This window comes from Sphaeramia orbicularis, chromosome 22, assembly GCF_902148855.1.
Source record: "Sphaeramia orbicularis chromosome 22, fSphaOr1.1, whole genome shotgun sequence".
Taxonomy (NCBI): Eukaryota; Metazoa; Chordata; class Actinopteri; order Kurtiformes; family Apogonidae; genus Sphaeramia; species Sphaeramia orbicularis.
Window position 1 is genome coordinate 39,511,206 of NC_043978.1, and position 18,700 is coordinate 39,529,905.

The 18,700-nt window shown below is 37.4% G+C and overlaps 1 protein-coding gene across 2 annotated transcripts in view; it reads right to left on the reverse strand.

The window, feature by feature from the left end:
• lrfn5a (leucine rich repeat and fibronectin type III domain containing 5a) overlaps window positions 1–18,700 on the reverse strand; it is a 153,573-nt gene that overhangs the window by 66,013 nt on the left and 68,860 nt on the right. For both annotated transcript variants that reach the window (XM_030126156.1, XM_030126155.1), the window contains one exon: window positions 5,206–5,311. The gene's annotated coding sequence lies outside the window, so the exon portion shown is untranslated. The remainder of the gene's footprint in view (window positions 1–5,205; window positions 5,312–18,700) is intronic.

The window sequence follows — 18,700 nt, forward strand, 5'->3', positions numbered from 1 at the left end:
GACAATCCAAGTAATGATCACACCCTTCCTTGAGCCAGATATTGTGACAAAACCCTTTCTTTGTACATTATTTTGAATTTTTGAATGTTTGGACACCACCTGAAGTCTGTCCCCAACCCATTCCAGAGCTTGACCCCACACACCGATACACACAAACTTTTCCTGGTTGTCCTTACTGCCTGGACTTTGAAAATCCCACATCCCCTCAGGTTATAGCCCCCCTCTCTATGGGCTAACCGTTTTGGATGTTGGCTGGTCTTTGATTATTATTGGCTTTATATAGAAGTTGGGCCGTATAAAAATGTACTAAATCATATTTCATATCGTTACCTCTCTAGTGTGAATGTATGGATGAAATCTCTATTGTCTGCTGCTGTCTTGGCCAGGACACTCTTGCAAAAGAGGTTTTTCATCTCAATGAGTTTTTTCCGGAATAAATAAACGTTGAATAACAAAACAAAACAATATATTCAAGAACTGCCTTAAGCTCCCGTACCATGTGAGAAAACACAAAGTTCCATCCTTTTCTGCAGAGACACAGCTCCCTTCTCAAGTTTTATTCTCCATATCTATTTGCTCTTATTGCTTTAAAGCAAATATTTGCATAGCAGGTTCAACAACAGACTGACTGTGTGTGAAGAGAAACCCAGCAATTGCTGTTGATACTCACATTATGCAGGGTTTTCTGTAATACTCTCTCTTTCTGTCTGGTCTTAAAGTGCATGAATCAAGTACCATGGAAAACTGTATCTGGCATCTTCTGTTAGGTTTCTGTGTCGTGCTAAGAGTTTGTGTCGTCTTCTGCTGACTTAGGAGTAACAAAAGGAGAGTCAGGACTACTTAGGAAGAGTTCAGCGTGACTCACATCTACACTAAATACCTTAGGGTGTGTGTTTTACATTTGCATTTTCTGTTATATATGATATTTTGTTATTTTTGTCCTCTCTCATCTTCTCCTCTCACTGACTCTCCCCAAGGCAAAGCAGAGGGAAGAGGTTAGCTTGGTGACCCAGGCCTGGTGGGCCACTGGCAGGTCTCGGGCTCCAAATCCACCCCCTGGAGGGATTCAGGCAGTCTTTCAACTCCCCGGGAGAGCACACACAGCCTGGTGGGATTATCACACACACACACACACACCCACATGCTGCTAGAGAAAGAGGTAAGGATGAGGTTAATAGGAGACACTGGGAGATAAAAAGGGTAGAGAGGAAAGGGAAGTGTGTGGTCATGTGATATGATCAATAAAGAAGAAGGTTAAGATGGAAAAGAACTGACTAATGGGTGAATAAGAGAGAATACATTTTTAGAAAGAAGGAAAACATCTCTAAATGTGCGTTTTATTACAAACGAAAAGAGGGAAGTATTAGGTATTGAAGGAAATGTCTTGATTTAAAATGTGTAGAAGGAGATGAAGAGATTAAAACACAAAAACAGGAGACAAAGCAAGGCTAAATCTTTACCTAAAAGGGTCCCTTTGAAAAGGGTGATAGAAAGGTCGAATCCATCAGTCTACCCATTCACACATCTACTTTCCCCTCACGTATTCTTTCCACAAACCCCATCCGTCAGTCAGTTGTGAACTCCTTGTTCTTTCAGTCATTCATTCATCTCTCTCTCTCTCCATCTCCTCCCTTTTTTATCCATCTCTCCATCCATCCAACTATCCATCCAGTTCCCCATTCATCAAAGTGAGAAGATGACAGAGGGAAACTGGACTTTGATCTGTTTTGCTGAGCAGCTCACAGCTTGGCGATTGAGCCCCAAAGAGCACATTAGTTCAAGTAACTATCAGCACAACGGGGGTTGCCGGTTGAATTCTCTCATTGCTGTAAAGGCCTCTGAGTGAACTCCCAAGCACTGAAATGCGTGGCACTGTTCATTAAAGAGATAAAACAAACACAGGCTGCTGTTTGATCTCCTTCCGTCTATGCGTCTCTCTCCAAGGCAACATCTGCATCTCTCTCTCCCTTAAGCAATGAGGAAAAAAGTCAGAAACATGCTCGGTGTCTTCACATCTTTCACCTCAGCCTCAATGTGTCTGCACGTTAACAGCAAACAGTGACTGACAGGAACAGAACAGAGGTGAGTCAGGTGAAGTGAAACATACAAACATGCACTCACTCCGATAGATAGATAGATAGATAGATAGATAGATAGATAGATAGATAGATAGATAGATAGATAGATAAAGACTGTTAAAATTAACACGTTAACACAGATTAATCCATTATCATGATTAATTCGGATTAAAAATTTAAACACAATTAACCCATCTGCAGCAAAGAATGACTCTGAACATCTCTGCCAACGCATTTGGGGCAGTTTGTCCAAGTAGAGTTAGCGTCGCACATGCACAAATGGACAGTTGATCCGGTAGTGACAGACAGCAGAACCAACTCATAAAGATGGAAGACACTAAACAGAACACTGGCCCTCTGGATGGAAATATGAGTACAAAAAAAAACAAGATGGAACAGCTGTTTCAAGTTGTTTTGTTGAAACTGTTGAAGGTATTTAATAAATACAGGGTGTCCCATAAGTCTCCATACATAGTAAAAAATAAATGTTTCTTGACATAAACCATTTTTATTTATATAATATGCTCTATATGACTGCCATTTTGTCGGGAACACATTTCAATGCGTGTCCTCCACTGCAGGAGGACTATATAGAAGAAATATAAAGAAATACATGTTAGAACCATATATGTATGGAATGTATTATGTCTCCTATGTGTGGAGACTTATGGGACACCCTGTACATTAAGTGCATATATATTCCCTTGTTTCTTGAGTCTGTTTGCTCATCCAAAATGAAAAGCGATTAAAATAGATTAAAAATGAATGATATTTAATCGTGATTAATCCAAATTAATTCAGAACAACCCTGTGATTAATCTGATTAAAAATTTAATCATTTGACAGCTGTTTATATATATACCACATTTCTATCATTCAGCAGCAATGATAAACATGGAATTAATTTGACGATAGATTGAAAATACACTACATCTGTACAACTGTGATATTCTTCATAAGCAGTTAATTTTCATCCTCATAGCGGCCCCAGTCCAACCTGTCATTTCATGTGACCTGCTAACAGAATGTGTTGTGTTAAATGAAGGCTGATTGTCGGGGCACATATGGCAGCAGCTTCACTCACAAAGACTGCTCAACTGGTGGGTGTAGCATCTGCACTAAGAGAATTGGATATGCTAGATATTGTAAGGTTCTGCAACCTCAAGCTAGGATATTATCTCAGCAAACAGCCTTTATGTGCATGTGTGAGATTTGTTATGGTTAGAGTAGATGGTAGAACTGCCCGAGGCTTTGTTACAAATGTATAGCACATATTGTCTTGCACACTCACACACACAGTATGTATCTCATTATTTATTTTTCCTTTGAATAATCCTGTTTTTTGCATGTTGAAAAGACAGAGGAAGCACCGCATCAACCATAATTACATGCATTACTGGATGGATGGATGGATGGATGGATGGATGGATGGATGGATGGATGGATGGATGGATGGATGGATGGATGGATAGATAGATAGATAGATAGATAGATAGATAGATAGATAGATAGATAGATAGATAGATAGATAGATAGATAGATAGATAGATAGATAGATAGATAGATAGATAGATAGATAGATAGATAGATAGATAGATATTCCCTCCTGTGCCCCCTCTCTTTCCTCCCTTTCTCCCTCTTTTGTTGTTGCTTTCTTGCTGAGTTCAGCAGGCAACCACATCCCAAAGGGACATATTGAGGTTAGAAGTGTAGCTCTAACAGCCGCTAAAGAGAGGAAAAGAAGAGCAGTAGAGGGGAACAAGAGGAGGTGCGAGGGAGTAGAAATCAGCAGCAGAATCTCGGGGGTACGGATGTTAGAGGTGGATTTCACCTCAAAACATGACAAGCTGCCATATCCCTGTATAAAAGAATTAGTGCAAAGTGAAGAGATGATTAGAGCTAAAGAATGGAAGTAAGTGTTGAGAAAGAGGAGGAACGTGAGGAAGAGCATCCTCAGCCTGGGCTAAGAATACAGGATCTGCTGAGTCTTACTGAAATGGCCAAAGTGGGCCAGCTACATTTCCATAGCAGAGGAACCGCCTGGGTTCAATTACAAATCCAAACTGGGCCAAGCTGGTTTCCATGGGACATTCACACAGGTAAAACAAGATAGCCTGGTTTCCACTATAGGGCCAAACAGGCCATTCTAATTTGCAAGGCAAACTCACAGAGAGCTAAATAGCACTATTCAGGTTTCTACTACAACGGTAGTTGCTGAGGTGTAATCAAATGGCTAATGTAGTTTCCACTACATCTCCATTTCCAGCACAGGATCAAAACAAGACAGTTTGCCATCCAGGTGATGGATGCCAGCAGGGACAAAAGCACTGTAAAAAGTGTGGCTTTGGACCTAAGAGTCACAGCAGTAATAGTGAACAGTAGGTAGGTCCCAGTACTGTATAGCATTGGCCATTTTTCTTGATTCTTTGTTTGATGGTTGGCAAAATACTCGAACAAGGAGTGATGTGACATGTCGTCATCATGGGACAGTTCTGTATTAATATATTCATAAAAATACTGTGTAATAACCTGAAGCTAATCAGTGCACAGTCTCCATCGTATTAAACTATGAATAACACGTTCATCATTATCACTCATAATCCACCGGGTGCACAGTCATATAAAAGTCACAAGATGCCATCATTGTGGAAATGTAAAACATTGCAGATATAAACACTGTAGTAATTACACTGTAATGTCTTGGAACAAAGCATCAGTGTCTTCACAAGACGTGTGAGTGTGATGCAGATGTGCAATTAGTTTACATGAATACAATAACAGTTCATCACCAAGAAACTACGAGTACAATGTCCTGTTATCTCAAGTAAATGTCAACTGGGTTTATTGGCTAAAAAAGCCAGGCTACCTTCCCCTACAACCCAGAGCATGCATTAATAGAAGTGCACATATAGTGTAGTTAGTTTAACAGTACGTGTGTGAGCATCAGTGAGCAGTATGTGGTTGAAAAGAATGGGTGCCATTTTGGAGTCTTGAATTCAGTGCTCATAATAAATTCATGCTGCATTTAGTCATTAACAACAAAACAACACATGCCTTACAAGTCTCTACACCTTAATCAGGTTGATAATAAGATAAAAGAAGGAAAAACACCAAAAAGTGATCTTACCTCAATGTACAAGTGATAACACTCCACTTCAGAATTCACATGGTACCACAGCTATAACATCATGGGTGAGTATGCAGCTCCAGAACCTTCTGTCTATTCTCCTTCACTGGAAAACAAGAAAATATTGATAAGTAAGTAGTTATTTAACAATAAAACATAGACAATACAAAATCAAACAGTCCTTAGACTCTCATGTGCAACCTTTCCATTGATGGTGTCAGCTTTTGCTTTGGAAATACAACATTACATTAAGATTTTTCCAAGTGACACAAAACAGTAGTTGCTGAAACCCATTGAGAATTTGATGTGACATTCTCAGAAATTTCTTGCAAGCTTGGCTTGGCATCCCATTTCGCAACCTGATGACAAACATGCATGCTAATGTAGCATTGATTCTGCACCAATAAATCTGTGCTCTCCATGATTGTACATCATGTTTAGTGTCGCCTTGGCTTACTTTGAACTTTGGCGATTATGATACTAAGATGTTACTGATGCTTGCTCTCATGCAGTGAAATGACCAAAAACCTGTGCCAGGTCAAGGGTAGTTGAGGCAATACTGTCAGTGGTAAAACAGAACTGAAATCTTCACATCACATTTTGAAAACCTTTCAATGTATGAGCACAATGTAGAGCTGCACAATATATCGTTTGAGCATCGACATCGCGAAGTACATTTGCACAGTAGTCACATCGCAGGTCCTGCAATGTAGGAGGCAAATGAACGCAATGTATTCTCATCTAATTTCAAGAGAACCTGACACACACTGTGCGCAACAATCCACCAATCACAATCATTCTTAATCAGTTTGGAGTGAGTCACTGGTAACAATATTGAAAAATTAGCAACGAACAAGAGAAAATCACCATAAATGAAGACTTGGCACCACAAAGAAAAGCAACGTCAGTCATCTGGAAACACATTTTCTGTGTTGACAGTGCCTTGCACCTGTTACCACAACAAGAGGAAACACAACTAATTAGTTTGCCCATTTACATTAGCACCACACAGCTATTATACACTCTGGAGTATTTTTTCATGTTGCAACATATATTGCAGGGTTAAAAAAAATCACAATGTCAGTTTTTTCCAATATCGTGCAGTCCTAACATAATGTGTATTTTTAACTTTTGTCGGCCCCAGTAGATTAAATGTATGAAGGCTTCTAATTGGGTATTTAACGTGTTAACACTGTAGACCACTGTGTTGACCTTTAACCAAAAACTAAAGCAGGTCTGCAACTCTGCACCACTGAACAAGTGGAAGTGTGCTAAGTTAAGACTGATCCCCCCCACACAGGAAATCTGCCCTCACATGCTGTTGCTACTGGATATCAATGACTCGAACAACCCTGACCATTGATCCAAAGATATCCCCCTTCCTTCACCCCTTCATCCCTCCTCCCTCCTTTCCTCCTGTTTTCTCAATCATTTTCTTTTTTTTTAATCCCCTTTTTGGATTTTTCCCTCCTCTTGCCCTGTCCATGCTTCATGTTACCCTCCTATCCCTCCCTCGTTCTTTTCAGCTTTCCTCCTTCAAAGGATAGAGGACACAGCTGAAACAAAGGCTGCTTCTATACCAGCTGAGCCAGCAGGATGGAGAGAGGGATGGAGGGAGGGATGGATCAAAATGAGGCAAGGAGGAAAAGAATGAGGGCAAAGAGTGAGGTGGAAGGGAGGGCGAGCCGGACAGGGCTGAAAAGAAAATGAGGAGAGATCATGGGGATGGCAACGGGGAGAGACAGAAGGGCACTGTGGAGGAACATAAAGAAAAAGATGGATAAAAAATAAGCAGATGGAGGATAGAGGGAGAAGGGAAACAGGAAAAGGTAGAGGTTTTAAAAGTGAAGAGACATACAGAAAGAGATACAGATAGATGCGGAGCAGAGTTACAGATTGCTCTCACGTCAATAGTGTGGGCTATTCGGGTGTCTGGTATCAGCAAGATCACATACAAATACACAAACACACACACACACACATGCACACACAGATGCACACAAAGAGTTATTACAGTCAGCCAGTAATGAAATCTGCCTAGCGCAGCACAAACGCTTACACATGAAGTGCAGGTCACAGAATTTACAGAATATCCACCTATCTGGCAATCCTGGATTAGTCCCATAGGTATAACTATACTATACTACAGACGGACAGACAGATCCACAGATAAACATTAAAATTATGAATTTCACAGCCTATGTTTGACCTTGATAAAACATAAAACATAACTATAGGTATATGGGGGTAAAATAGAGTCTTTGTCAGCAAATCTGCCAGCAGCAGCAGAATGATTGACTGGTGTTAATATGCAGGATCACACCCTTCACTGAAAGCAAGGGCAGGAGCTTCTTCTTCCTCTAGGCAGTGATTAGGCGAACCCAGTACACACAGTAGGTACTCCACATTCAGTGCCCGCAACTTTGACATCTTTTCTGAGACTAATTGACTGGTGTAGTCAGACTATATATAGGGATGAATGTTGTGAGAGCACTTAAAATCTGAAAGCAAAATATTTCAATCCCCCTGCAGAATTGGACTATAGGCTAGAAGAATTACCACCTCTACACTTTATTTAATGAGTACACATACATCCATTGTCTTCCAAAGGTGAATTCTGACTTTTTAGATACATTTATCATGTAGATTTGTGTTCCTCATTTTTCAGTTTAGGATCTTTTTTTTTTTTTTTTAATTAGGTATTAGATCAGGGGTGTCAAACATTCGGCCTGCGGGCCAAATCCGGCCCGCCAAAGGGTCCAATCTGGCCTGCGGGATGAACTTGGATAGTGTAAAAATTACACTTAAGATATAATCAACCAAGAGTGTTGAACTAGTTTTAGTTCAGGTTCCACATACAGACTATTGTGATCTCAAGTAAAATAATAAGATAATAACCTATAAATAATGACTCCAAATTTTCTTCTTGGTTTAATGTGGAAAAAATATCATGTAATGCCTATGAATAATCACAGCTTCAAAATTTTCTCCTTGTTATAGTGCAAAAACTAACATTAAATTATGAAAATATTTACATGAACAAATGATCCTTTAACAATAAAATGAGAATAACCTGAAATGTCTCAAGAAAATTGAGTGCAATTTTAACAATATTCTTTGTTACTAAATGTTTTGTGCCTTTATAGAATTGATCCATAATGCACATGTATAAGTTGAGGCATAATATTATTAAAATACCACTTAATTTTCTTAAAAAATTTCTGTTTTTTCAAATAATTCACATCTTTTTTGTTTGGATAGTTTGTAAATGTAAATATTTTCATAATTTAATGTTTTTGATTTTTTTTTTTCTTTTGCACTAAAACAAAGACAAAAAATAGGAGTTGTCATTATTTATGAGGTATTATGCTATTTTTTTTTTTTTTGTCCGGCCCACTTGAGGTTAAACTGGGCTGAATGTGGCCCCAGAACAACAATGAGTTTGACACCCCTGTGTTAGATGTTATAATAATTAGTGACAGCTACAAGGATGAATCGCAGTCACAGCCTAAAACCAATGAGGGGTGAAACTCTCACATGCATCTCACAACAGCTCCTGTGGCTAACAAATTTTAACTTTAGTGGGAGTTATTAACGCCACTTCATCCATCTTTACATACTGTCTGTGGATGGTTAATTATTATAGTTGTAATCATTGTAGCTGTTTTATTTTTTTATTTTTTACCTTTTGAAGTGATATTTCAGCTCAAATTTGAGACACAAAAATACAAAGTGGTATGTGCCCTATGAGACATGATGAATTGATTTTTACTAGTTAAAAATTACATTGGTTGTGGTAAAGATAGTCTAGTAACTTTATTTTTCTGTGTTATAGCTCAGCAGACTGCATTTCTCAACATGATACGTGTTACCCAAACCAAATGGTCGTCTTCGAGAGGGAGGTTTAAGGTTATTAAGAGGTGTGAAAATCTCTACAGCCTTTTCATTTTGAAGCTGCAACGCAATATACAACTTTTTTTAGTTTTCATATTTATGTATTTTCACAGTCAGATACTTGAACATTTTTTATGACAAACTGCGACTTTCTTGACTTAAAATCTTTAAAACTGACAAACATATCTGTAAATGATTGCATATATTGAACAAGATAACAAAAAAATGACTTGTCTCTCTCCATTGATTGTAATACATTTTTCCCCTAAATAAGATCCCATGGGGTCCAACCAGAAGACGGATTTTGCCTCTCTATCATGGTAATTCGACACCATACTTTGTTGTAATTGCTGTTGACAGACACAAATAGACAAATAAAAATCATCCATCTGGTATATTTACTTAGTTTTCCTTCTCTACATATCTATATCAGCTGGAAACATACCATTTGTTTCTGTCTTTGCTAAAAAGGAATTTTCAGGTCACTGTCAAAGTGATTTTCATTAATATGGTATTTGTAGCAGCATGAAGTCACAGCATTAAACATTGATGTAATTCAGCAGAGCAACAGAATTAAAGTTGCATCAGACAACAGCCTTACATAAAGTGCAGGTCAATAGTTAGTGTCTTGTAGTTTCCCAAAGTAAAAAGACAACTGCGGCAGTCTAATGAGCTTATGTCCCTCAGGCGAGGATGCATTTACTCAGTTTTGCTCTGACTTTGCTACAGTGCATATCCTTTAATGAGTCTGGGGTACCTGGGGTGAAAAGCCATAATAACTTTTCTCCACTTGTTCTTTGTGATGAGGCACAAGGCTTTGAAGAATCCCCACCTGAAACAAGAATCACAATATTCTGTCCACAGAAAATGTCTCCTAAAAATAATTACTTTCAATTATTCAATATCTTATATAACTGTCAACTATGAAATGCCTTAACTAGGACGCACAGCCGCGCAGGAATTCTGCTGTATTACATCTTGTTTATTCTTTAAGAGTTCACAGCATGGGGAGGGTCTATAGACTATACTGACATTAAACACTAATGATGTCATCAAAACCATGAAGTATGTACCAGTAACACAATGTCCATTAGTTGCAGAAATAAGTATCAAAGACTTCAGCATGTTTGTCATCAACTATAGCCCTATTCACATGGGACTAGTACTAGTCGGACATTGTGGATGTTTGTAATACTAGTGGAGGTTGTCTGTGATCTTAATCCTGTGTGAATCTGCCATATAGTTAATTTGTAATGTGGCAAATAACCATATTTTAGCTAACACAAAGGTCCTGACATAAGATAACTCCTGTATGAGTCAATATCTTTGTGATTTGGTGAGATTTTCAGTGCTTTTTGTTCTCACCACACTTTTCCTCTGTATATTTCCTGGTTGAGAACCATAAATGCTGCACTGGGAATTATACATGAAAGTTAATAGTGTTTTGGGTGAAATTTCCAGAGGCGTATGTTTTGATTTGCAGCTATAGTAACAAGAATTTGTCCATCTTTTAATAATTATCTGTAAGTGGTCTGTAAGGGACTTGACATCAGAACCAGGAAATAATGTCCATTAGACATGAGTGGTTAGATTCCAAACCATCAGAGGTCCCCAGGTTACGCTTATCCCAATGGAAATAGTGCTTGTTCGTGCAAAGAACTGTAACCCTAATGACAAACATTGGCTTGAAATGATTTGCCTCTTTTTGTATTAATGAATTAGTGAAACATCTTTAGGTTTTGGATTAACCCTTTCATGCATGAATTATGAGAACCTTAATCAAGACTTTTGTTTTCTGAGTGTTTTTTTTATTCCTCTTTAGGCATAAAAAATGTGATTGAACTTTTTTATGAACCTATTTTTCATGGAGTTACAAAAATGTCCACTCTGCTGGACACCATGTGTTTAATTTTAAAAGCAAAGAAACATGTATTTACTGATATACTGTGAAAACTATGGAGAAAAAAAACATTTTTAATGATGCTAATCTGATGTTTTCTCACATTTGAACATACTCTAATACTAATTATTACTCACTTTATGGAGATAATATGCAAAAAAAAACCAAACAAACAAACTGTTAATTAAATGTAATAACAATAAGCAATTTTTTACATTCAAACATGTTACTGCAGATCAGGTTTATCTAGGACAGCAAAGTTACAGTAATGGTATGAATTGCAGTGTATGGGATGATGCATAAGTGTCCACTGTGTTGGCTGATATTGAACTAAACCAACAAAATCCATGAATATACAAAACAACACCTTTGAACAACTGTCCACTGTAGTGACCACTATCCATGAAAGGGTTAATATCACTTAGATGTTGTTTCACCATTTGGACGGTTTTTTTTGGAGTAAACTTTATCAAGGAATCAACAAAATCTGCAAATAAATCAATGAAAAATAAGCTTTAAGTTGCAGACATGTCATGTTATCTCTGCTCTTATACCCTCCCAAATACAAGAACACACAGCCCCTACGACTGTAGCTTCATGGAATCCTCTTCCTAACTTTTTAACTTTCTTCTGTTTTCAGGAAACTTGAACTCAGGTGCTCCCTGTTGCTTAAACAGAAATATAAGATCTTCCGTTATTTAAAAGTTATCATCAGCTCCATCAATATCTGAAATTACCCAGGTTACTTTTACACTCTGTCAGAGAGAGAAGAAGCCATGCAGAACAGGATTCTCACTCTATTAAAAAATCCACACAGTCCATTAGCTGCTGTCTTTTTACATTACATTATTAGTGCAGGATATATTACACATAAATTTGAGACAAACACATATACACTGTACTTACTGAAGTGATGCAAAACAACTAATATCTTCATGAAGTCAAATCTCTAAAGCGTGTTAGGGTTCTATACTGTAGCCGCCTAACAACATAACTACCGCTATGTTTATATGAGTGTATGTGGGTGTGTTTGTGTGAAATGGTTGACAGAGTCCATGGATGGAGGCCATTGCCAGTCAGCCAGCAAGTCATTCTTCTGAATTATTGAAACAGGTCAGTAAGCAGGAGGAGAACAGCGTCTGCGAGTGTCTGTGCAACACAGTGCTGCAGATGCACTGCTTAAGCGTTCTGTTCCTTTCCTGACTGTATAGAAGGAATTAATGGCTCTGTCTCCTATTCATTTCTGAGTGTATGAATAGAAAACCGCAGCAGTTTTGAGTGGGTTTTTGTAAGAGGGGGAAAAAAAGTACTGCAAAACATGTGTTACAGTGAACTGGGACATGAAGTTCCATGAGAAGATTTCCACTACCGGGGATCTTTAATAAACTGATTAATATTGGTCGAGGTCTCCAAGTGGGACTGCTCATAATTTATGTAGTTGAAAAACAGTGGTCACATTTCATGAAGCTGGCAACTTTTCTATGAACCAGTTATGAGTGATAAAACCATTACTCATACAGAACACATGACCTGTCTCAAATGCAGAGATAGATAGATCTGTAGTGCTCTAGCAGGACAGCAGGTGTTTTATCAAAAGCCATAACCCAACACAGGCCCATCAGTCTTCCTGAACCATGGATGGAAGTATTTCTGCCGTCACATGTTTTTTATTACCTCCGCCAAGGAGGTTATGTTTTTGTCGGCGTTGGTTTGTCTGTTTGTCTGTCTGTCTGTCTGTGTGCAAGAAAGCTCAAAAAGTTATGGATGGATTTGGATGAAAATTTCAGGAAATGTTGATACTGGCACAAGGAACAAATGATTAAATTTTGGTGGTAGTGGGGGTTGGGGGGGGGGGGGGGCACTGATCTGCCTTGGCGGAGGTCTGCACCCTACGAGTGCTTTTCTAGAAAAGACAGCACAGACCTCCGCCAAGGCAGATCAGCCCCACCCCCACCCCCGATCACCACCAAAATTTAATCATTTCTTCCTTGTGCCAGTATCAACATTTCCTGAAGTTTTCATCCAAATCCAAGGCACTGATCTGCCTTGGTGGAGGTCTGCGCTCTCCGAGTGCTTCTAGTTTTTTGCTTTTTTTTTTTTTTTTTGGTAATGCTCTACTGAGTTTGCAAGATGCTCCACAATGTCCTCCACTGCTTTTCCTAATTCAACCAAACAGCAGCTACAATAAATAGTGCAGCAGAATAAATACCACAGGGTAACCAATGTTCCGAGATGAGATAAATATAAAGAAGGCAGGCAGAGCTTGTGATCTGTGCTGCTGTGATATTTAATGCACCAGTGGAACAGATGCATAAACAACTTTTAGACTTTTTGGTGCCTGGAAAACAAATGCTTTTAATAGGATTTCTGCTCCATTCAGATATTAGCTAAAGCAAAATCCTCTAAATCAACAAATTAGATACAGGACTAATTTTGTTTGAAGCAATGTTTTGTTTTGTTTTGGTTTTGTGTTTTTTGTTTTAACAATGCCTGCTGCAAACTAATATTTGTTAAGTAGAGCTTTAAAACAATCACACTAACAAATGAAATCATAATTAGACCATATGGAGCTTCACATGATAACAGTGATACTGGGCAAAATGCATTTGTTGAAGATGAAAGAAATGAAACTCCTTCTCCTGTGTGTAGCATGGAGCTTTGAGCAAACAGAAAGGCCATTTAAGCGTGACCGCATTCTTTTAAAGTAGCGACTGTTAAGCTTTTTGTCTTCTGTGTTTATGTGGAAATAAAATCTGTCGAGCAAATCTGGGATAATTTCACACATCCATCTTGGAAATGAATATTTATAAGCAATAAACAGCTGGAATTGTCACGTATACCAGTCATAAAAAGCTCAATGTTAGTGTTGATATGGTGTCAGTGTGGTTCCATAACATATCAAATGTTGGTTAGGATCAGGTGTTTTGTCTTAGATACACACAGTTTTCACTTCTGAAGCTTTTTTTTTTTTTTTTTTTTTTTTTAACTATTGAAGCTCAACAAATAACTGGATAATTTTCAAAGATGCTGAGTTGTCTGAAGGCCTTCTTAGACTGGAAGCCAGTTTTACTATCCGCATAAACATTCTTTATGTGTTGTTTGTAATTCAAAGGCTTTCGAGTCTTTTATGCATTTGTATTTCTTCTACCATCTGCATTATAGACGCAGTGTAGATGATGGTATACGATGAAATGGAACATGAGTAACAATTATTAGTGCAGCAGCAGCATTTCACAGTCAAACCCACTCAGTATTAATGGAGCACAATATGGATGCTCCCACACATTTACTGGCATTAACCCACCACAGGGCTGCTAGTGTACTACAGAGCACAGTTACATAACCGAGGTGTGGTCAGTCTACTGGTGGTTACACAACTCAGTGTGTCAGCCACAATAGGCATACTGAATTTTAGCAAAGATGTGCTCCGGTAATGTGCTTCATTACAGCTTTCACCAGCTGGGAAACTGGATTTAGTGCAAATAAACTACATGGCCATTAAACAAACACACACACACACATAAAAAAAAAAAACAGTGACATCACTGTAAAATAACACAAACACCATCTGTAGCTGTGTTCAAATGCAGCTCAGTTACTTGCTGAGAGCTAATTTACACACTGTCACAATAAAAGCGTGTATTTTTTTAGAATGTGCTCAATGAAATGCATTAGAAGAATACAAATACTTATAAGAAACCAGTGGTTCTCAAACTTTTTTGGCTCATGACCCCATTTTAACATTCGAAACGGAGACGTTTTTTGCTAAAATTCATTTGTTTTTGATCATGTACTAGTTTGCTATACTATGTTGCAAATAAACAATAACACTGGGTTACAAAAAATGTTTTTTGCAAGTTGTCTAGGTTTTTTCAACTGAATTAGGACCATTTTGCACCGCTAAATCCAAAAATGACATCTGTTTTTCTCAATCAGGTCAGGTTTTTTTGCTAATTTGATTTTGAAAAATTTGATCTTCTCACAAAATTGATTACATTTTTGTGACTTAATCAGTTGATTTTTTTTATATAGTTCTCATCCAAAATAGGTTTTAAGAGAAAAAAAATCATTTTCTAACAGGATGTATTTATTAAGTGTTACAAACTGTAGCTGAATACGTCAGGCTTATTTTTGCAAGATCTTCTAGTCAAAGCCATTTCATTCACCTGGAATATTAAAAAAAAAAAAACATTAATCATAAATTGGCAAAAGTAAAATCTTCAGAACTCGTTTATTGCAAGAAATATGAAAGAATTTTGTATCATATGATGTGAAAATGCCCATAAATGTAAGCAAAAATGTTAAAAAGCCAATATGTAGCGTAGTTCACAAAGTTGACCTGATTGAGCAAAATTAATGTGATTTTTGGATTCAGCACACCAAAATTATCCTAAATCACCTCAAAAAACTTAAACAATAAATTTGTTGTTGACCAGTGTAATTTTAGACGACATTTAGGTTATGTAATGTATATTATTATGGACCGAGGCGGAAAAGCCAGGTGAAGATTACTGAGAATTGAGTGAGAATTGTGAGAATTTTGTTTTCCTTGGTCAGGATATGTAGTCAGTCCAACTTGGATTTATAAGGCTGATAATTAATACTGAATAAACAATAACTCAAACTATGAATTATGAAAGAGCTGCAGCATCTGAAACCGACCACAATGAACATTTGGCAGATACAGTACCACAGTGCTTCAGTTTCAGCTTCAGAGTTTGTCATGTCTTTTATGTGTTGTGATTGTCTCTCTCAATTCACCATATATTTTTTATTGGTAAGTTTTTTAAAATTATTTTTATCAATTACTAGAAATTTCAGGTGACCCCATTTGAATTCCAGGTAACCCCAAGGTTGAAAAACACTGGTATAAACCTTCTTGAATATTTATCATAAAATTGCACATTCAGCTTGATTAAAACATCACTTTGCAATTAAATGAAACTAGCTACAATTAAGTATTTTTACACTAAAAAGAACTCCAACATGTTATTCATAATAAATTACCCATTAAGGAGTAGTCATTACTGAAAATTATCTCATGAAACAGATATGGAAAAATAAGCAAAATATAGGATATGAGGCACTTACTGAGCCTTATTTAGCATTAAGTCCCCTGTGCATCTGAATGTAAACACCAGATGACTACATGTAGAGTGTGTATGCATGTGTATGTGTGATGTGGGGGTGAGGGGTGTCTCCAGCTGGACCATCTTTCATCTCTGCATCTGTCACTGTTTTCCACCTTATCCCTCCATCCCTGTGACTGATACCCACCCACCCACCCTCTCTCTGTCGCTCTCTCCGTCGCTCTCTCCCACCATACATCCATCTCTGCCCCTTCCCCTTCCCATCATCCCTCAGTACATCTGTGCTTTCACTGAAGAAACCCAAACTGTCTCAGAGGAACCGAGATCAAACCCCCTTTTGTTTTATACGTGTGGAGATTTAAAATTACGCTGAAATAAAAATCTATCCACGTAACTGTCACAGTCTCATACGAACTTTATTATCACAGTACATAAGTTAACCCTGTAAAGACTGAAACATTAAATCATTGACAGAAAATTCCAGTTCTTTGAAACTGGAGCCTTTATTGGTCCTTCTGAACAACCCAAATAAGTTTTTTTCAAATCTTAATTTCCATGTATGAGTTTCAATGTTGTGTCATATTTGATACATCAGGTCTCGATGCTCGAATATTATTTTTGAACAAACAAAAACATAATATAACACAAACACATCTAACAAATTGGTAATTCCTTTTCAAAACTGGTAAAGTTCTGCCTCCTTCCTCATTAACCCTTTCATGCATAGGTCACTACAGTGGACAGTTATTCTAAAGCTGTTCTCTTGTATATTAATGGGTTTTGTTGTTTTAATTCCATATCAGCCAACACAGTGGACACTTTTGCATCATCCCATACACTGACATTCATACCGTTACTGTAACTGTGCTGTTCTTGATAAACCTGGTCTACAGTGACATGTTTGAATGTAAATCAATTGTTATTTGTTCGACAAAAAGTTTTTGTTTTTTTTGCATATTATCCCCATGAAACGAGTAATTACTAGCATTAGAATATGTTAAAATGTGAGAAGACATCAGATTAGCAGTATTAAAAATGTTTTTATTTCATTGTTTTCATATTATTTTCTGATATTGGGTTTTAAACACATGTTTCTTTACTTCAAAAATTAAATGCATGGATATTTTTGTAACTCCATAGAAAAAAAACTTGATCACATTGTTTTTTTTCATGGCTAAGGAAGAATAAAAACACTAAAAAAATATAAATCTTGACTCAGGTTCTCACAATTCATGCATGAAAGGGTTAATGACAGTCTTGTAGTGTCACTGGAAAGGCCTTTGATGAGCAAATTCCTCCCTTCTGGAGGATTACCTGTGTATTGCATGTATCTAATTGTATACACCAGGTTTTTCAAGATAAAAAATATCACACTGATCATGTAGAGGGCTTCAAAACTCATATATCAAATATGATACATTGGGTGTTATAGGGTTAACAGGACATTATGGTTTCCTGATGTCATTTCACATTTGCACTAAAAGAGTTCTGGCATTTAGCCATATTCTGCAGAGCAGAAGTCTGTCTGCAAATGCATTCAATTTGTCATTTAGTTGCAACAAAAACAAATGAATGAGAGCGATGAACATGATAGAGGGATGCTATAGTACACAGGTGTCAAACATGCGGCCCGGGGGCCAAAACCGGCCCACCTAAGGGTCCAATCTGGCCCGCGGCATGATTTTATGGAGTGCAAAAATTACACTGAAGATATGAACAGTCAAAGGTGTTGAACTGATTTTAGCCCAATGTGATCTAAAGTAAAATAATAGTCTAATAACACAATAAAACGTGACCAACCTGAAAATGAAGTACAATTTTAACAATATTCTGTCTGTTACTAAATGTTTTGTGGATTTGTAGATTCGATTTGTAACTTGTGTTAATAAATTGATACATAATATTGCAGACATTCTTATTTTAGTTACACATTCCAAATTTCAAAATTTCAACAATATAATGTTTGTGTAACATTGTGTGTAATGCACATGTACAATTGATAAGTTGGGGCATAATATTATTAAAATGTAGCTTATTTTTCTTAAGAAATTAAATTTTTTTCTGATTATTCACATCTTTTTGTGAAAAGATAGTATGTAAATGTAAATATTTTCATAATTTAATGTTTTTATTGCACAAAAAATGAAGAGAAAAACTTGGAGTTGTCATTATTTATAGGTTTTTATGCTATTATTTTAGTGGTCTGGCCCGCTTGAGATCGAATTAGGTTGAATGTGGCCCCTGAACTAGAATGAGTTTGACACCCCTGCTATAGTAGAAGAAGGTGATGAAATGAGATTATGTGAAATTAGATCATATATATACCATGCACATACATATGGGTGACTGTATGTAGCGAGCTCAAGGTTTATCCAGTCCATAGTCAAATGAGCTGAGAGATCCCAGTGCCCCCCCCCCCCCCCCCCCCCCCCAATCACATAATCTTACATTATATGCAAGATGAGACACAGCATAGTTAGTAAAGCTTTCCTTCAATTGTACATTCAAAGCCCTGTGGTCATATCTGCATACATTTGCCTAAGCTGGAACTTGACTGCACTAAAACCGACAGAACCTGCATTTCAAAGTGGACATTATCCCTTTATGGTGT